Source organism: Ambystoma mexicanum, chromosome 8 (assembly GCF_040938575.1).
Source record: "Ambystoma mexicanum isolate Mex_15411 chromosome 8, UKY_AmexF1_1, whole genome shotgun sequence".
NCBI lineage: Eukaryota > Metazoa > Chordata > Amphibia > Caudata > Ambystomatidae > Ambystoma > Ambystoma mexicanum.
In genome coordinates, this window is record NC_090929.1 from 957,920,383 (window position 1) to 957,940,497 (window position 20,115).

Sequence of the window (20,115 nt, forward strand, 5' to 3'; positions counted from 1 at the left end):
GGGGGAGCAAGACCACAGTATATTCCTTGGCCGCACATGGACCGTGAGAATCTTAAAAATAAACTTCCCATGCTGACGTCGGGGGCTGGGAAGTGGATACATGAGTTAGAGAAAATTGCAGGGGGTGTCACTCTAGCCATAGGGGACATTAAGGGACTCCTAATTGCTATACTTGGCGAAAGAGCAGATGATGTGTGGAAAAGGGCAGGCTACCCTGGGGTGACCATAACTAATACCACTCATGACGGAGCACCATTTAATAACTGTAGGGCAGCAGTGTGGAAAGCGCTGCGCATATTATATCTGGACACATCAGATATGGGAGCTATAATGATTCGTAAAATGAAAGAGTCAGAGGATACGTTGCTTTATATCCAAAATGTTCAGGAACCGTGGGTACTCGAAACGCATGAATCTTGGACAAAATCTATCTGTATTCTACCATATATTGTGCCAAGGGTTACCAGAACCGGTGCAAAAACAGCAAATAAAATTGGTAGGAGTAGAAGCTAAACCATGGGCCGAAATCCAGTTGACGATTGCACATTATTGTAGATTGTTGCAAGAAAAGAATCAGAAGTAAGAGGCAACACGTAAGGGAGAGGAGGCGAAGCTAGTGCAAAGAAAGCTCTCAAAATATGCTCTTGAGGGAGCCATGCTAACAAGCCCAGTCGATTCGAGTGCGCAATGTGCCACTAACCCGCCGCAAAACGGGTTTGCACATGCATTTTTGCCCTAATTTGAATTCTGAATCTAGGTGAACCCTGTTTGCACAGGAATGTTTGCCCTAATTTGAATTCTGAATCTAGGTGAACCCTGTTTGCACATTTGCACATGAATTGTTGCCCTAATTTGAATTCTGAATCTAGGTGAACCCTGTTTGCATATGCCTCCTCTAGCTTTGCGTAAACTCTAAACCTAGGTGAACCCCCTGCTCAACTGTATCTGCTTTCACATGCATTCTTAGCCATAGCGTGAATTTTGAAGCCTGCATCTAGGTGAACCCCCCCATCGCTCAACCGTATCTGCTTACACATGCATCCCTAACCATTGCGTGAACTCTGAATCCAGGCAAACCCGTTTTGCTCAATCGCATATGTACTTGCTATCACACTCACCCCTGCCTATTTTAGCAATGGGCTTGCAAGTGCCTGTATCTGCCCAGTAGCCTCCAGCCCACCTATTCTTGCCTGCTTCCTGCACCCTGCAAACTTGCATCTAGCGTGCCTGTTTTAGTAATGTGCGCTTAGGTTCCTTGACCTACACTAGCCCACTATTATGTATCTACCACTACTCTACACAGTTCTACTCAGAACCATCCTCCACTTGACCACCATTGGCCACAATTGGATGACCACCCTTCACAACATGAACCTAGTTCAACCACAGAATCAGCTACATCATGGTAATGTACCCCCGGAGCAAACCAACATGGCCATTAAACCATGCAGCCTCCAACAGTGTAACCTTAGACTCGGTGCCAGACTCCCAAGAATTTATGACCCTTTAGCCAATGCCCAACCCGCCTCTAATCACAAAAAGCACACCCTGCTTACCACCAACAATCCACTACACATAACCAACACTGGCCAACACCGACTACAACTCAACAGTCGAATCTTTAGAGATTCCTCCTCCCCTTAATGCCAACACAAAGCCCAACCACCTTCTGCCCCACCATCCCTACCTGGAATAAAAGGCGCCTTATTAAACGCCCGCTCTATGGTAGCACATGCCACCGAAATAGCGGACACAATCCAAAATGAGAACTTGGATTTCTTGGCCATCACGGAATCCTGGCTTCATCCCACAGCAGGACCAGCCATTATGTTAGCTATCCCAGACAATTACACTCTTATACGCATGGATCGCACCACGTCTAGAGGTGGCGGCCTGGCTATAATTGTCAAAAACAACCTAACCCTAAGACTCTCCTCACCCTATAAAACCAATTCCTGCGAATCCCTCAATGCTAAACTCACCATTGCCAATAATCAAACCATCATTATCCACCTGATTTATCGACCACCAGGCCCCATAGGCTCCTTTGAGGAAGACCTCGCGAACCTATTATCTGACAATTTAAAAAACTCCACTCAAAGCCTCATCCTAGGCGACTTCAACCTTGGATTCAATGACCCACGTGACTCCAATGCCATACAAATTAACAACACCCTGGAGGAACTAGGATTCTCCCAAAAGATCACAGATCCCACACATATCAAAGGAAGGACCCTCGACTGGATTGCCGAACATAACTGCCCAACTACTATCACCTCTATAATGCCTCAGCTATGGTCTGACCACCACATGGTATCCTTTACCTTAGAAGCCACCACACCTAGGAACAACAGTACCCTAGCCCCCACTGCACCTACTAGAAACAAAAAAATATTACCCCTGAAAATCTTATCCCCCTCATTCTCCCCACCTTAAATTCCATTTCAGATCAGTCTGATCCAGCCTCCATGATAGAAAAATACAATGAAGTGATGCTTGCCTCTCTGGACACTATCGCACCACTGAAAATTAGGAAGAGAAAACCCTGCCAACACCTGAATACCTGGTTCACATGTTTACTGAAAGACATCAGACAAAATAAACGCCTAAGCGAAAAAACCTGGAGATTAGATCCCTCAGACACCAACAAAAACAACCTGAAGAAATTAGCCACCCTCTACAAAAAAGAAATCATCTTAGCGAAACAAACCTCCTACAACACCCGTATCATTCAAGCCAAATCCAACACAAAAGAATTGTTCGCCATCCTGAAGGAAGTAGAATCCCCCACCCAAGCGCCCGACTCCTGCCTCAAGGACAAGAACTGGTGCACAGGCATACAAATTGCCCTTGCCAACAAAATAACAATGCTTCAGGCGAAGATCAACAACAAAAAAGCATCCATAACTGCCCCAAACACTGTTAACATAGGCCCCCCCTCCAACGCTACCACTAACCTATTACCGACTCTGAAACCTCTGGACACCCCCCTTCTACTTTTGAAAAGTCTCCACCAAAGAAGTCGAGAAAGTCATCCTCACCCTCAAACCCTCTAATTGCCAGGGCGACCCATGTCCAGCCCAAATCATAAAAGACGCCGCCCGTGAACTCTCACCCTTCATTACTAAACTTATAAATGCCTCTTTCACATTAGGTACCATACCCAGCAACCTGAAACATTCCTGGGTCCTCCTCCTCCTCAAAAAGCAAACCTTGGACCCCTCCATTCCAACCAATTACCGCCCCATAACCACTGTGCCGTTCCTACTGAAAATCCTAGACAAAGTAGCTTAGCAACAAATTCAGCACCACCTGGAACTAAACCACCTCCTAGGAGTCCGACAGTCTGGCTTCAGACCACAGCATGGCACTGAGACTGCACTCCTAGACCTTAAGGCACAAATAGACACACTAAGAGATAAAGGCACGACTTCACTCTTACTACTCCTTGACATCTCTGCCGCATTCGATCTGGTAGACCATGCAATACTATGCAATCATCTGGTCATGGCAGCCTGCTTCTCCCAGGAAGCAGTCGCATGGATCCAGTCTTTCTTAGATAAAGGGACAATGCGAGTCTTCTCTCCTCTAGCAGCTGCTGACCCCACACCCATTACTTGCGGCGTACCCCAAGGATCCTGTGTATCTCCCACCCTCTACAATATCTTCACAAAGCCCCTTTTCAATGATCTAGATGGTCTTGGTATCACCTACACCAACTATGCAGACGATACACAGATCCTCATCCCGTTGACAGGAGATTATGACAAGGATTTGGCCTTTGTTAATAGAGTCTACCTCTTCATCTAGGCATGGATGGCCGCCCACGGTCTATGCCTGAATGATGACAAAACTGAACTCCTCATTCTAGGCACTTCTTCCAACATCAAAAAACTGGGCCCCAACTATGACTCCTTCATATTTGACAATAACATCATTACTGTAGCCAAAGTAGTTAAAACCCTCGGTTTTTATATAAACTCCACGCTTACCTTTGGTAAACAAGTGAATTCCATGGCTTCAGCCACATCCTACACCTGCAAGCTAATTAGAGCAGCCAAGCTCTTCCTCTCACCTAATAAGTGCGTCATTCTAGCAAGGGCATTAATCCTGTCGAAACTAGATTACTGCAACGCCCTCTACAAAGGCAGTAACAACATAACCTCCAAAATTCAGACACTTCAAAATAATTCCCTGAGAGCCGCCCTAAACTTCCCTAAAAATGCCCACATATCAGACCTTATGAGGTCTACCAACTGGCTCTCCACTAAAGACAAAATCCTCCTCAAAACAGCCTCCCTTACACACAAATGTCTCAACCATTCAGCCCCGCAATACCTTACAGACAGATTCACCAGACAAACAGCCTCTCGCCCCTTACGAAAAGCTAACTTTAACCTTTTGTTAGTACCCAGATTCAAACTTACTAAATCTGGCGGGAGTAGCTTCGCTGTTAAAGCGGCACAACTGTGGAACTCCCTTCCAACTGCTCTAAGGGAAGATCTCCCTTGCCAGCAATTCAGATCCAATCTGATCCAATGGCTAAAAGATCATGATGCCTAACTTTGCCCTACTGTCATTTGGGCTCTCATGTATATTTTGTATGTTTGCTCTGCTCTATTTATCTGTCACATCTGCATTCTTGTTAACACACTGTACATACCTCTGTGATTTTTTGACACTACATGTCTACAGCATTGTAACCGTAGTTGTACCCCTTTTTATTTGTAACATGTAACCTAGGTTGAACAACCCTCTTTCTGCCTTCGCGCCTGAATACCCTTGGGTCTGGTGCGCAATATAAATAAACAAACAAACAAACAAACAAAACAATCAGGGTAACACGGGATATTATCCGAGAGGAAAGGGATTTGGAGGAAGAGGATGGCAGGGTAATCAGGGAGGCTTTAGAGGTAACTAAGGAGGTTTTCAAAATGTTCAAGGTGGTATCCAGAGCACACCAATGGGCAGTCCAGCTATGTCAGATGGACAGATGGCCCGACCACCACCAGTGTGTTGGCTGTGTGGAGTGACAGGACATGTGGCACGCATGTGCAGATGCCAAGGCATGTGGCAGAACAATCAAGGATTGGGGGCAGGCACAGTGAATCAACCTGCTATCCTACAACAGGGCAATGCCCAAAACTATACCGTGCGGCAGCAGGCAGCTGGCTTGCAGCAAGGTGCACAGCAAGTGATCCAACCACTGAACATGGGGAATGTACCACAGGGACAACCCCAGCAGACACTGACGCAAGTTGCTCAGAGCACTAACACTAGTGGGGGAGACCCACAGGTATACAGTGGACCGAACCTATACATGAAATAGGACGGCTCACAGGGATCTCTGATGTGTTCTATCCTATCAGTGACATCAAACCCTAACAGGGAACCTAGGGTAAATGTCACCATAGGGGGGAAAGAATATTCATTCTTAGTTGACATGGGTGCAACGCGCTCGTGCATACGAGAAGGCAAGTTCTCCTTGTACGGCGAGGCAATAGACACCCAGAGTTTTACTGGCGCTCATAGCAGAGTTCCCTTTACTGATGCACTCCCAGTCTCAGTGGGAGAGTGCGACATGAATGTACCTTTATTGTTTTCGCGTCAGTCCCCGGTGAATATCATGGGTCGGGATTTGATGTCGAAGTTGAATATGACCATCTCGTTCACTGAGGATGGCATAGTGTGCTCCACCCAAGGAATGCATTATTCAAACGTATGCGAAATGATCAGAGCATACTCTGGACGTGTGGGTAAGAGAGCTGTACTGCTGGAACCAGAAGTTTTCGCATATAGAGTACGAGTGCTCATGGCAGGATTGCCAGGCCTCGCAGACAAGACTATGAGAACCCCTGATGAGTTTCTATTCAGGCCAAGAATACCCATCCACGAAGAGGAGGGACAGGTGTTTCCCTTAATGATACAATCTGCCGGGGTACGAGGAAAGGTAGTATTGGTTGAAGGATGTGACGACCAGGGTAGACCTTGTTGTGCGATTGTCGTCATCGAAGAAGGGTATCGAGTGACTGACGTCACCAATGACGATCTGTTCGAAGAACACCCTGACCTAGAAGAGACATGGGTGCAAGTGAGTCTCATATTTTGGGTAAAAATGATCAGGCGAGAGGTACCACAGAGGATGATGTTAGCGTTAATACGCCCAGAGTACTTTGATAACAACATGGCCCTAGTGCCGGACAAAGTATGGACTGCAGGGCCCTATGACGTAGGTCTCCTGAAGGGAGCCGGCGAAGTAAAAATTAAATTGAAACCAGGAGCAATTCTGCCACGGGCACGACAATATCCTATGTCCAGAGAAGCGGATGAAGGGATTGCAAAGACAATCTCCGCCATGATGGTGCAGGGCATTCTAGTGACATCAGAATTTTGTGCAACATACCCACTGAGGCAAAATGCTTCACGGTGATCGATTTGAAAAATGCATTCTTCTCGATTCCATTGCACCGTGACTCACAAGACCTGACGTCATTTACTTTCAGACAAATGCGCCTGAAAAGTACCAGGCTGGCACAGGGGTATTGCGAGTCTCCATCTATTTTCAACAGAGTCCTGCAAATGGACGTAAGCAATATTGCGGTGGACAGTGTTGTTTTGCAGTATGTAGATGACATTCTAATTTGCAGCATCACTGAAGAGCAAAGCCGACATGACTCAGTCCAGCTATTAACTATACTGGCTGAGAAGGGATACAAAGTGGACAAGGACAAGTTGCAGTACTGCCAACGGGTGTTGTTGTACATAGACCAACTGATCTCACATGAGGGGAAAAAGGTAACCCCAGAAAGGGCCGAGGCTATCATGAACACAGCCAAGCCACGCACAATAAAACAAATGCAAAGCTTCTTAGGCCTGTGCAACTATGTCAGAGCATGGGTCTTCCACTACAGCTCATATACCAAGCCCTTGTTGCAGATCCTTAAAAAGGCCCAGGCGACGAGGGAAGAAATTGAATGGAATGAAGATATGGAGAAGGGGTTTACCGAACTCAAGGGGGCAATTTGTAAGGCCCCAGTTCTCGGGATTCCTAATTATACTGAGGAATTCTATTTGTTTTCTCATAGTGATGGCAACTTTATGACGGCAGTGCTCACGCAGCGAACCTCATTGGGATATAAACCCCTAGCATATTACAGCGGGAGTTTGGACCCGGTAATGAAGGGCCACTTCCCATGCGAACAAAACCTAGCTGCTGCCACGTTCACCATTGAGAAGGCGTCATCCATTGTGATGGGGTGCTCCATGACATTATATGTTGAGCACTCGCTATTTGCCATACTGGAAAAGCCAAAGGGCCCGCTGACTTCTCAGAGAGCATCAGCCTACGAGGTGATTATCTCTAATCCATCGATCAAAATAGTGCGATGCAAAACTGTGAACCTTGCCATGTTTATAGCTGAGCCAGTCACAGAGGGAGAACCTGTGCATGTCTGTGCAAACTATGAGGAATTTTATGATGAAATCCCCAGGGTAAAGGAAAATGCCCTGACAGGTGGGGAGATCGTCTTTATTGACGGGTCTTCTAGAATCAACCAAGAAGACGGACAAAGATATACAGGCGTGGCTGTGATCAAACACATAACGAGTGGAGAATTCCGAGTACTTGTCAGTGCACGAATATCATCCCATTCTTCGGCACAGGCTGCAGAGCTAGTGGCGCTGATACTCGCCATTGAGAACCATGCTGACCAGGAAGTAACAGTATACAGCGACTCTGCCTATGTGACGTCAACAGTGCACGCAGGATTAGCACACTGGAAAAGGAGGGGCTACCTCCGAGCAGATGGCACGCCAGTGCAACACGCAGCCTTATTGGACAAGCTGATAAAAGCACTACAGCTCCCTGTGGGCATAGTGGTCGTGAAATGCGCCGCTCATACCAAAGGGACAGATTTCCTGTCACTTGGAAATCACGAAGCAGACACGGAAGCCAAACGTATGGCATCCAAAACTGAAACAATCATGGACGTGGAGGTGGCACATACCCATGAAAAAATGATGGGAACACGAGCCACACCAGAGCTTATAACAATATGGGGCAGTTACAGTTAATGGAGCTCCAGGGGGAGGCACCTGAGGAGGAGAAAAATGTATGAAAGCGTTGAGGGTGTTCTTTAAACCCATCAGACAGATTGTGGAGGCAAGAAAAAACTGGTAAACCAGTAATGCCTGTCACCCTCCTAAAAATAGCTCTTGAACAGCTCCATTACCCAATGCATATGACTAAGGAAAATCTTGCCGCAACACTTGCCGAAGACTGGTTTACACCGAATTTAGCAGAGCATGTTGCATTCTTTATGATAAACAGTATTATCTGCCAGCAATTCACTTCTGGGCACACATTGAAAGTAGTAAAAGGAGTCATCCCCAGACCGAATGGACCTTTCCAGCACCTACATATCGATTATGTCGATATGATCTAGGTGTGTAATGGGTACAGGTATTTACTTGTGGTGGTATGTCCCTTCTCCAGGTGGGTAGAAGCAGGTCCCTGTACACACCCCGATGCTGCCTGTGCTGCTAAATTCCTGGTGAGGGAGGTCTTCCCTAGATGGGGGGTGTGTGAGGTTATGAGATCAGACAATGGGCCTCATTTCGTGAACACAGCGTTCAAACAGATTAGCTTGTTGCTTGGTATAAAGCACAAGTTCTCGTCGGCGTATCACCCAGAGGGAAATGGGATATGTGAATGAATCAATGGCTTGCTTAAGGAAAGGATTGCCAAATTGAAACTCACATTAAGAAAGGGATGGATGCACTGCCTACCACTGGCATTGTATGCGCTTCGGAACCAACCAGGCTCCGACCATCATCTTACGCTGCACTAAATAGTCTCTGGGAGAAGGATGAGGACCCCTCTTACCACCGAGACAGAGCTAGATGTGATGCCCAGTCAACTAGGGAGGTTCTGGGAGATGAGATGAAAGCGTACCTAGACTATCTCATAGCCAGCACCTCTATCATTTCAGGCCAGCTACAGCGACGGCAAAAAGGGGACAGCGCAGCACAAACCACAACAGACAATGCTGATGCAGGCGCAGCTCTCAGCCTTGGCGCACCCCTTGTCTTCCCGGGGGACAGAGTTCTAGTGAAGAATTTTACGAGAAAGAGATGGGACGTACCAAGGTTTAACGGCCCCTTCATCGTAGAGGACTGCACCCCGTCCTCTGTCTAGCTCATGGGCCCGAAGAGCCTGGATTTTCATGAACAACATCAAGCTACTCATAGGAGTGTCAGTCTAGAAAAATGGATACCTCTACTGTGCTGACCGCAAACGTATTTTGGTGGCCGTGTGCCAACCGTCTCATGCACGATATGACAGAATATAGGTTTTCGAGTTTGCCAATGAACGGCCATTTTGATGTAACAAGAATTGCCATTTTGTTTTCTAACCATTGCTTATTGCTTTCTGTTCTTATTGCTTTGCAGTACATTTTCCGCTTACACTGCTCGACTGTAAAACATTGTTGTCTGCACGTAAAAGGACAAGGCCGCAGGGCCGCGAGGATAACAAGAGTTCGTTGAAACACAACGTGGGCAGCGCCAGGAAGAATGCCCGGCTCCCTCCCGAATGTAGCCTTGAAGCAGAGCTGGAGGGCATTTAATCATTTCGCAGCTGCCAGCCAGTCTCGTTATATGGTAGAATATGTTAGAGTAAAGCAGCTAAAGGCTTGAATTATGCTCTTCTTACGGCCCCCCTTTGCTGAGCCCCGTTAGAGCGTGTCGGCTCCCAGGACACGAATAGCACCTCACAGATAGCAAGGTCTGGAATGCAACTCTCCCCCCCGTATGCAGCTCGCTTCCAAGAACAGAAGCGCTGTGTTCTGTTCAACAACTGAAAGATGCCTCTGCACTCACAAATTGCAAATTGTTACTAGAATAGATGTTTGAAGGTATCATAGTTGTCAAAAATGTCCATCATCACACCAAGTTCAAAGAAACCCAATAAAGGGGGGGTGTTAAACATGTCATAGCTCATTGTTTGATATGCATTTTGTATATATGTAACTAATGTACGTAATTCACTCTCTTGCGTCCCTCGAGGTCTAGAGATACACGTCGCGGGGCGTGAGACCGAGTTGGCCAACTGAAACTTTTGTTTTGCAATAAACCGTAGCTTTGGGAATACAACCTTGTGTCTGGCGTATCTATAGTGTGTGGTGACTCGCCTTGTTTCCATAGACGTTAGGGACCCCTAGGGGCCCCTTTCAAGATGGCGCCCAAATAGGCACCCTCCCCCACTTGTCCCATCACATAACGTTGTAATTGAGTAAGGCAGAGAACGGCAAGGACGGGACGATCAAGCCGGCATCAAGAGGTGTTTGGGGCACCCTGTAAAAGTGATGAGAGACTCCTTTGCAGATCTGCACACATCTGATCCCTGATCGACGTGCCTGGCTAGAGAACAAGGAGGTGAGGGTCCTGAAACGAGGCGGAAGCCAAGAAACGCAGCCACAACGTCATTTGGTGCTTCAGTATACGGATGACTTTATTTATCAGGTGAGTCATTCCCCGATTCAAAGTAATCCTGATATTGGTTGAGAGTTGACTTTTCAAAATCAAACGCCCTAGGTAAGGTTGATTAACCAGGGGGAAGGTTGAAACATGCCTGGGGTATTGTCCACCCTAGCAGGGTTTTTCCGCTGTGGTAGACAATTTTTGGAAGTTGGCCAAATTGTACCACCTTGGGGAACGCCAGCGTATGAGATGTATGTGAAGTATGGAGTGGGTGTGATAATATTCTGTGAGACTTGGCATAGGCAAACCAGAAAGCAACAAGACCATCAGTGGCCGATTAATGGTAGTTTTGAGATAGCGAGAATAGATAACTTGGAAAGGGTGTTGATAAAAAGAAAGCGCGTCCTGCAGCATTTGAGACTATTAAAGACTGGAGAAGGGATGCAATGCTCCGATTTAGAAGTAGAGCGAAGCATGCGCGCAGGCATAAATCGAAAGGTGAAGTAGCGGAAGAGAAAGAAGAGGAGGAGTGGACTGAGAGTCTAAGAAGGGCAGGTAGGCGTGACCAGTTGAATATCCACAAGGAGAATTACACATAGCAGATGAATTGATAGAAAACATATTGACCCATACAAAACAAGGCTCAAGATCAGAAGTGAGGCCAGACACGTCAGTAGCTATTGCCCAAACCCCGCCCGTAGCCCAAGCTATCCCTCTGGTAGCTCAAGCCCTCCCACAGCCACAGACCATGCACGTAACACTTCCTATTAGCCAACCAGGCCCACAACAGATACTCCCTGTTCCCATTGTTCCATCCGCACCTCCCGCCTCAGACACAGACTCAGTACCGTCCATTCCTCCTGGGGTTGAAGTTGAAACCACGGGGGCAAGAGGCAGGACTGAGCAACGGGGATGCACGAGGATAACTCTCAGCGAGATCAGCAAAGAAAGGAAGGTGAAATTGCAGCAACAGGCAGAGATCTGTATAGACGGGAATGATGGGACGGCAGCATTCGCCTCGATGTATGACTTCCGAAGAAGCAACGAAAGACAGGTAGTGTTGGAATGCATGGGTGAATATTTGGTAGAGAAATGGAAACAGTTAATTGGGAAATTACCACCGCAGCGATTGTTAGATTTGAATGCATTAGCACGCTGTAGAGAACATGTATATGGACTTTTTGAACTTAAAGATGAATTAGATAATGATTACGCCAAAATGTTTACTACACCTGGCTACAGGAGTAAGGATATCGGGAGACATCGGAAGGGAAAAAAGGGGTCACATAATAAACGGCAGCAGTTACCATCACCGGGGCAGAAGGAAATGGTGGACGAATTATCGTTGCTAAAACAGATGGGGGCAGACTTGAAAGTATGCCTATTGAAAATGAAGGTACTACTGCAGCAAGTAGTTGGACACATATGCATGGGGGAACAGTGGGACCAAATCATTGTGCGTATTGTAAGGAGGAAGGACATTGGTGAGCGCAATGTCTCCCATCTGCAGAATAGAAATGGGTTTGGTCAGAGGAGACAGCATAGAGGGCACCAAGGAGCGAATGGACCAAATAGGAATAGAATGCAGCAGCACCACAATAACGGAGGTAATCAAAACCAAAGCCAAAACCAAAATGCCCCTAACCAGAGCCAGGGACAGCAAAACCAACAGTATGGAAACCAGAGTGGGGGAAATAGAGGAAAGAGTGGGAATGTTTTCGATACACAGCCAAACACGTATTACAGTAACAGCAATGATTTCACATCGGACAATGTGTTATTTCCCCAATAGGACAGCCCAGGACAGGGGTCGGAACCAGTGTCTATTCCCGTGAATCAAAGAGGACCCTACGTAGAAATGAGAGTCGGAAATGAGGAGCACCGCTTTCTTGTAGACACAGGAGCGCAGAAGTGTTCAATAGACCACCACTTGGTTCCGGATATACCACTGTCAGGGCAAAAGAATGTTTCCGTAGGGTTCGCAAGTACACCAGTCATAAACCCAGTGTCCAAACCAGTCCCAGTTACTATAGGACCATTTACTGAACATTGTCCTTTTCTTTTAACAGAAAATTGTGGGGAAAACCTGTTGGGATTAAATTTGTTGAAAAAATTAGGTTCCGTTATGCATTGTACGGCAGACGGGGTGTTCCTAACGATTTGGCCACACGATGCCCCTGTGTCAGAATTCATGTCCGAAACTTTACCAGGAGAACTAAGTAAAGTGCCAACCTGTATATGGGCAATGCATGACAATGATGTAAGGTGCTTGAAAATAGAGCCAGTAAAGATAATTTTGAAAGAAGGTGTTACCCTACCGCGAATTCCCCAATACAGAAATTTAGCTGAAGGTGAGAAAGGATTGAACAGTATTGTTACAGATTTGGTGAAATTAGGGCTAATTGAAGAAATTACAGGCAGTAAATGCAACAGCCCGATTCTTCCAGTTTATAAAAAAGGAGGCAATGAAGTACCATACCGTTTTATAATTGATTTGTGCTCATTAAACAAGGTAGTAGATCCACAATTTACTTTAATGCCAGATGCCACTACAATATTGACAATGATACCTGTTTCAGCAGAATATTTTAGTGTAGTGGATTTGAAAAACGCGTTCTTCAGCATTCCAGTGGACAAGGACAGCAGATATTTGTTCGCGTTCACATTAGGAGGACGATCATTTACATTCACGCGGATTCCGCAAGGTTACACGGAAAGTCCAAGTATTTACAGTAGAGCATTAAAAGAGCAGCTAGACATGCTAGAATTACCAGTGGGTTGTGTACTCTTGCAATACATAGACAATCTATTGTTAGCTGCAGACACAGAGGAGATTTGTAAAGAAAGCACTGTATTACTACTGTCACACCTAGTGGCACATGGCCATAAAGCTAGTTTGAAGAAATGTTAATATAATCGAAAGGAGGTGGCCTATTTGGGCTACCTACTTTCGAAAGAAGGGAGAAGGCTAACGCCAGAACGCATAGAAAGTATTTCTTGAATGCCTGTTCCAAAGACACAAAAAGGAGTCAGAGCCATAATAGGCATGGCTTCATATTGCCGACAATGGATTGGTAATTTTGCATTAATTGTGAAACCGATGGTGAATTTGACTAAAAAAGATGCGGTTATGCCATTAGAGTGGGGTGAGGAATGTCAGAAAGCATTTGATCAATTGAAAACTGCATTATGCTCGGCTCCAGTTTTGGGCACGCCGAATTATGAGAAGGTTTTTAGACTTTTTGTGTGTGAAAGTGAAGGATGTGCATTGGCGGTTTTGACACAGGAACAAGGTGGAAGAAATAGGCCATGCGTCTATTTTTCTTCTGCGCTGGACCCTGTAGCGCGCGCACTACCACGATGTTTGCGATCTGTCGCGGCGGCTGCTGCGTCAGAGAAACAAACGGAAGGGATGGTATTGGGGCACGCTTTAATTCTGATGGTGCCACATGCCATAGACGTTCTATTAAATAGGACACAGACACAACACCTCACCTCTGCTAGATTGACAAGATATGAAATTATCTTGTTCGTGGCCCATATCCAAATTATGAGGTGTAGCGCTTTGAATCCTGCAGAATTAATGCCACTAACCATAAAAGAAATTGGGGAGGATGAATCACCCCCTCCACGATTGCTTAATGGTCACTGAGGAAGAAACCAACGGGAGAGTTGATTTAAGTGATACCCACAGAAAGAGCCAGATGGAGAGTTATTTTGTGACGGCTCATGTTTTAAATTACCAGATGGCACGATAACTGCTGCATATGCTATCACTACCCTAGAGAGCGTTGTAGAAAGCAAAAGAATCCCCTACAATTCGGCACAAGCCGCAGAGATAATAGGATTAACCAGAGCCTGTGAGATTTCTGAAAATTTGAATGTGAATATATATACTGATAGCCAGTATGCTTTTGGGGTGGTTCATAACTTTGGTCGACTCTGGGCTGAGAGAGGTTTCTTGACATCACATGGTGCCAGAATTCAACATGGCCCTTTGATTGTACGATTACTGTCTGCACTCACGCTTCCAAAACGCCTGGCAATAGTGAAATGCGAGGCACATAAAAAGGTAACATGCAAAGTAGGAGAGGGAAACGTGTTTGCAGACAGAATTGCGAAACAAACTGCCACTGATTTAAATGCCAAAATGATGACTGAGGAAGTACCCTGTATGATAGGAAATGCAGTTGCCACTGTCAAAGAAATGCAGGCCGAAGCTACGGCCGATGAAATACAAGGGTGGGCAGAGGGCTCTGCTGAGTTAGATCTGGAAGGTTGTTGGGTGGACAAGGGAACTAAAAACTGGATGTTGCCAAATTCATATGTGACTGCAATGGTCACAATGGCCCACAGCCGTACCCACATCTGTGCGAAAAAGATAATACAGCACCTATCTACAGTATGGCAGAATGTAAACATAAAAAAGAATGCAGAGAGGTTGGTGCAGAACTGTATCACGTGTTTGCAACACAATGTAGGAAAGGGAACAGTGACTCCAATAGGCAGTTTTGGCCCGCCCTCTGTGCCATTTGAGGTGATCCATTTTGATTTCATAGAGATGGAGAGATGCCAAAACTTAAAATACGTCTTAGTGGTGATCTGTGCATTCAGTAAGTGGGTGGAGGCATATCCCTTGAAGGACTGCACAGCAATGAGTACGGCAAAAGTAATGCTTAAGGAATACTTTTCCAGATTTGGCTTGCCCCGTGTCTTATGGTCCGATAATGGACCACATTTTGTGGGTGCAGTGGTATTACAGATATGTGCAGGTCTTCAGATCGATAAGAGCTTCAGTACAAGGCATCCAAGTTCAGCCGGTCTTGTGAAGAGGCACAACGGGATTCTCAAATCAAAAATTAGTAAAATATGTGTGGGAAGCAAGTTGAGTTGGGTGGAAGCATTACCAATAGCACTAATATGCATGCGTACGTCTGTACAGGCTAAAACTGGGCTCTCCCCGTACGAGATCGTAATGGGGAGGCCGGCAAATGTATGGTGCGCACCACAGCCAAAATGACTTAGTGAGGTAGAACATCCTCTGCATAGTACTTATTGTGGCCTTTTAATGCAGAAATTGCGTTTGATTCATCAGCAGGTGCAGGAGGCATTACCAGTGAGATACACCTGTCCGGGGCATGCGCTGGAGCCAGGAGACTGGGTGCTGCTAAAGAATTTTGAAAGAAAGTCATCGTTAGCACCCAGGTGGCGCGAGCCCTATCAAGTACTCTTGGCAACGCAGACGGCGATACGGGTGGATGGACGGAAGTCGTGGATCTATGCCACCCATCCCAAAAGGATTCCAACTTCACTGAAAGGCTTGCCTGACCCAGATGACCGGAAGGAGACAGCGGTCCCAGAAACAAAAGAAACTGTTGCCAGTAAGCTGCCACCAAATCTGCCAAAACGAGAAGTGAAACTCGAAACAAAGCCTGAGACGACTGCCAAAAAGGGGGAATGGCAAAGAGTGCCCCAACGTTGCCCAGCAGAATCGACATCACTGTTGGCCGACACGAAATCTGCCTTGCAAATACCAGCAGAAACAAACCGTGAACCCTTTGGCGCCCACCAGCACTTGCCAGCACGCCAAAGACCGAATCTGCATCACTGGCGTGGCGCACACCAGCACCTGCAGTAGCGCCACAGGCTGACTTTGAGCCTGAATCTGGAAGTGAACCGGCATTGTTCACGGATCACACGATACCAGGAGTGAGGCGATACAACTTGCGGCCTCGAAAGACAAAGTGATCCACAGTTCTTTGGTGTTTATGTCAACCTCTGGTTCTGCTCATGGACGGAGAAGGAACTAGAAGTGTAGAGGAGAGAAGTGTGAGAATTGTGCAAGTCGGACAATTCAAGACCCACGGCTCCTCGGTGCGATCATAAAAAGTACATGTGTCAGGAACCAGAGCGGACAAGCTGGGCGCATATGGTACTATGGCAAAAGGTAACTGATCAAGAGTCATCTGAGCAGTATGAGAAAGGACAAGTGATCTTGCCTAAAAATAAATAAGCAAATCCAGGCTATAAAGGACTGGCAGAACTGAACTGTGACAATTCCGTTGAACTTATTGACATCAGAGCAAGCGCGACGAAGATAGATATCCACGACAAACTCTAATAAGGAAGAAGAAGAACGAGGAGAAACATGTCGGGACCGGCTCCAGCCTCCTCCTGCACCACTGCTGAGAATGAGTCAATTATAAAGACTGTAAGCTTAAGAAAAACGCATGGTAAAACGAATTGTATGCTGGCACTGACAATAATTATGTGCTTTATGAGCATGGTAGCACCAATAACGACAGCCCTAATATTATGGTATGTGGAATCGATACACCCATTAGAAATGTTTTTACCAATAGTTAATATATCCACTACTGAAAGCCCGGTTCAGGTGATAACTTATACTCTGCCCCCAATGGAAGAAAGACACAGGGAAGGGTTTGGGAACAACACGTTGTTATTAATAATGAACATGACACATGCGGTTCTGAAGAAAACAATTTGCTGGGTATGTGCCCATTTACCACAGCATGCTGGGAAAGGAATAGGGTGGTATGTACAGCCATTACCATTAAGTTCTACATGTAGTGCATCTTTAGGTGCAATGTTCTATGGGACATGGAATGAGAGTAGTACGGGTCAATTAGACAGAACCAACATGAATGAGTTTGAGGAAATAATAATGAAGCCTGTGGGTTGTTCCATATTCCATAAAGCACAAGTAATGGCCCCAGAGCCCACGAGGAAAAGTACACGAAAGATAACACGACAAAATAGACGGGATAGATTGTCCCCACCAGAAAAAAACATCTGTAATGACGTTTCATGTAAGAACTGAAGGGGACAAAAATGCAATTCCCCCATCTTACACGGTGAATTATAGCCCAAGAACTGTCCCTTTTTGTCTAAAAAAGAAAGGCTCTTTTTCAGTCGGAACATATACTGGGTGCATGAATACAGTGGTATTGAAATGGGAAATAGAACCAGTATATGTGGGAGATCCAGTTTATTTTATATGTGGAGAGAAAGCATATCCTTGGTTGCTCAGAAACTGGGGAGGTACATGTTACCTAGGTCTACTGTTCCCAGGAGTATTCCTCTTAGAAACAGCAGACATGGCCAGACTATCCAGAACTAGAGTCAAAAGGACTGACAAGGGTGTTTTGATAGCAACTGATGTAGCAAAATCATTCATTCCATTCTTAGGGCAGATAGTGAACTCCTATAATATAAGGCAGCTGTCCAGAATACTAAAAAATACCATAAATACAACGACAGATATACTATTTAACATGACGTTGGAAGAAAGAGGAATCAGGTTAATGACCCTGCAAAATAGAATGGCTCTCGATGTAATCCTGGTTGATCGTGGGGGAATTTTCAAAATAGTGGGATCAGCGTGTTGTGTATATGTCGATGACTATTCCCCTACGATCTTTGAAGCGATAAAGAAAATGCATGTCCTAAGCTCCGAACTCCCTACTGAAGAAGGAAGCTGGGGAATAGGGTCTTGGTTTTGGGGAATACTGCGTTCTTGGGGATGGAAGTTGATTTCGATATTAGTAGTGGTGTTTGGAATATTCCTAACGTGCTGTTGTTGCATACATTGCCTTCCAATAGTTTGCGCTGAGGTAACTGAGGGATGTACGGAGGGATGTATGCATATGATGACATAGAAAAAACAACCTCATGGTCGAGCTGACCAAGACACAAATGAGACGAAAACATTAAAAGAATTGATGGCTATAGATATTGATGAAGACGATGATGTTTACGATAGCATGAAAAATTCAGACATAAGTACTTCAGACTCATCATCACTAGAGGAGGTTTCAATAAATAGATGAGACATTTGGCGTACGGCCAAAGGAGGGTTTGTCAGTCTAGAAAAATGGATACCTCTACTCTTCTGACAGCAAACGTATTTTGGTGGCCGTGGGCCAACCGTCTCATGCACGATATGACAGAATATAGGTTTTCGAGTTTGCCAATGAACGGCCATTTTGATGTAACAAGAATCGCCATTTTGTTTTCTAACCATTGCTCATTGCTTTCTGTTCTCATTGCTTCGCAGCACATTTTCCGCTTACACTGCTCGACTGTAAAACATTGTTGTCTGCACGTAAAAGGACAAGGCCGCAGGGCCGCGAGGATAACAAGAGTTTGTTGAAACACAACGTAGGCAGCGCCAGGAAGAATGCCCGGCTCAGTCCCGAATGTAGCCTTGAAGCAGAGCTGGAGGGCATTTAATCATTTCGCAGCTGCCAGCCAGTCTCCTTATATGGTAGAATATGTTAGAATAAAGCAGCTAAAGGCTTGAATTATGCTCTTTTTATGGCCCCCCTTTGCTGAGCCCCGTTGGAGCGTGTCGGCTCCCAGGACACGAATAGCACCTCATAGATAGCAAGGTCTGGAATGCAACTCCCCCCCCGTATGTAGCTCGCTTCCAAGAACAGAAGCGCTGTGTTCTGTTCAACAACTGAAAGATGCCTCCGCACTCACAAATTGCAAATTGTTATTAGAATAGATGTTTGAAGGTGTCATAGTTGTCGAAAATGTCCATCATCACACCAAGTTCAAAGAAACCCAATAAAGGGGGGTGTTAAACATGTCATAGCTGATTGTTTGATATGCATTTTGTATATATGTAACTGATGTATGTAATTCACTCTCTTGTGTCCCTCGAGGTCTAGAGATACACGTCGCGGGGCGTGAGACCGAGTTGGCCAACTGAGACTTTTGCTTTGCAATAAACCCTAGCTTTGGGAATACAACCTTGTGTCTGGCGTATCTATCGTGTGTGGTGACTCGCCTTGTTTCCATAGACGTTAGGGACCACTAGGGGCCCCTTTCAGGAGAGGGCATTCCTACTGCACGCAGCGACGAAGAACCTACAGATAAGGAGGAAGAACATCAGCACGGGCAGACAAGATATATGGTGAGGAAGAAGGATGCATGAGCAGACAAGTAACGAGAACGCTAGGAAAGTTAGACTCGTAAAACAAGACATTTCCTCGAGCCAAGTGAAATGTGTCAAAAGAACAATTACACGAACAAGTCAGTATAGCCAACAAAAGAACTATTGTGAAAATTGTGCCTGCGACTGAACTTTTTTGTATACACTAAAAGAGACAATAGTAAGCAAGTAAACACTCTGTGCAGCCAAAGGTGCAGGGTAAAGGAAGAAAATCACATACTCATATCAGGAAAAGCGTTAATCTCATGGACATTTAAAACCGCACGAAGCATTCATAAGCCTAAGACTCTGGTAAGCAACAGAACCGGACATTCCTGAGAACTGAAACTGTTATCCTGAAGGATCCAGCATAAGACATTGATCATGATCACATGGTTCGTCCCAGCAGAAGCCTCAAGTGGGATGTGCTCTCCTATTTTCAACTAGTTGTATTGTCCTATCCGTCACTTATAGGCAGAGAAGCCAGCGTTACTGAATTCATTCAAGACCCTGCAAACAAGAAGGTAATCTGGCAACTATTGACTGTCATCGCAGAGGTCTTCGCCGAGTTTCCCGAGCACAGTGACTCAAAGACCAACGCTCCCACCTCAAGTAATCATTGACGAGATCACATATACTTTGTTCTTCCGCATCATCGAAGAATGTCCAGGACTTAT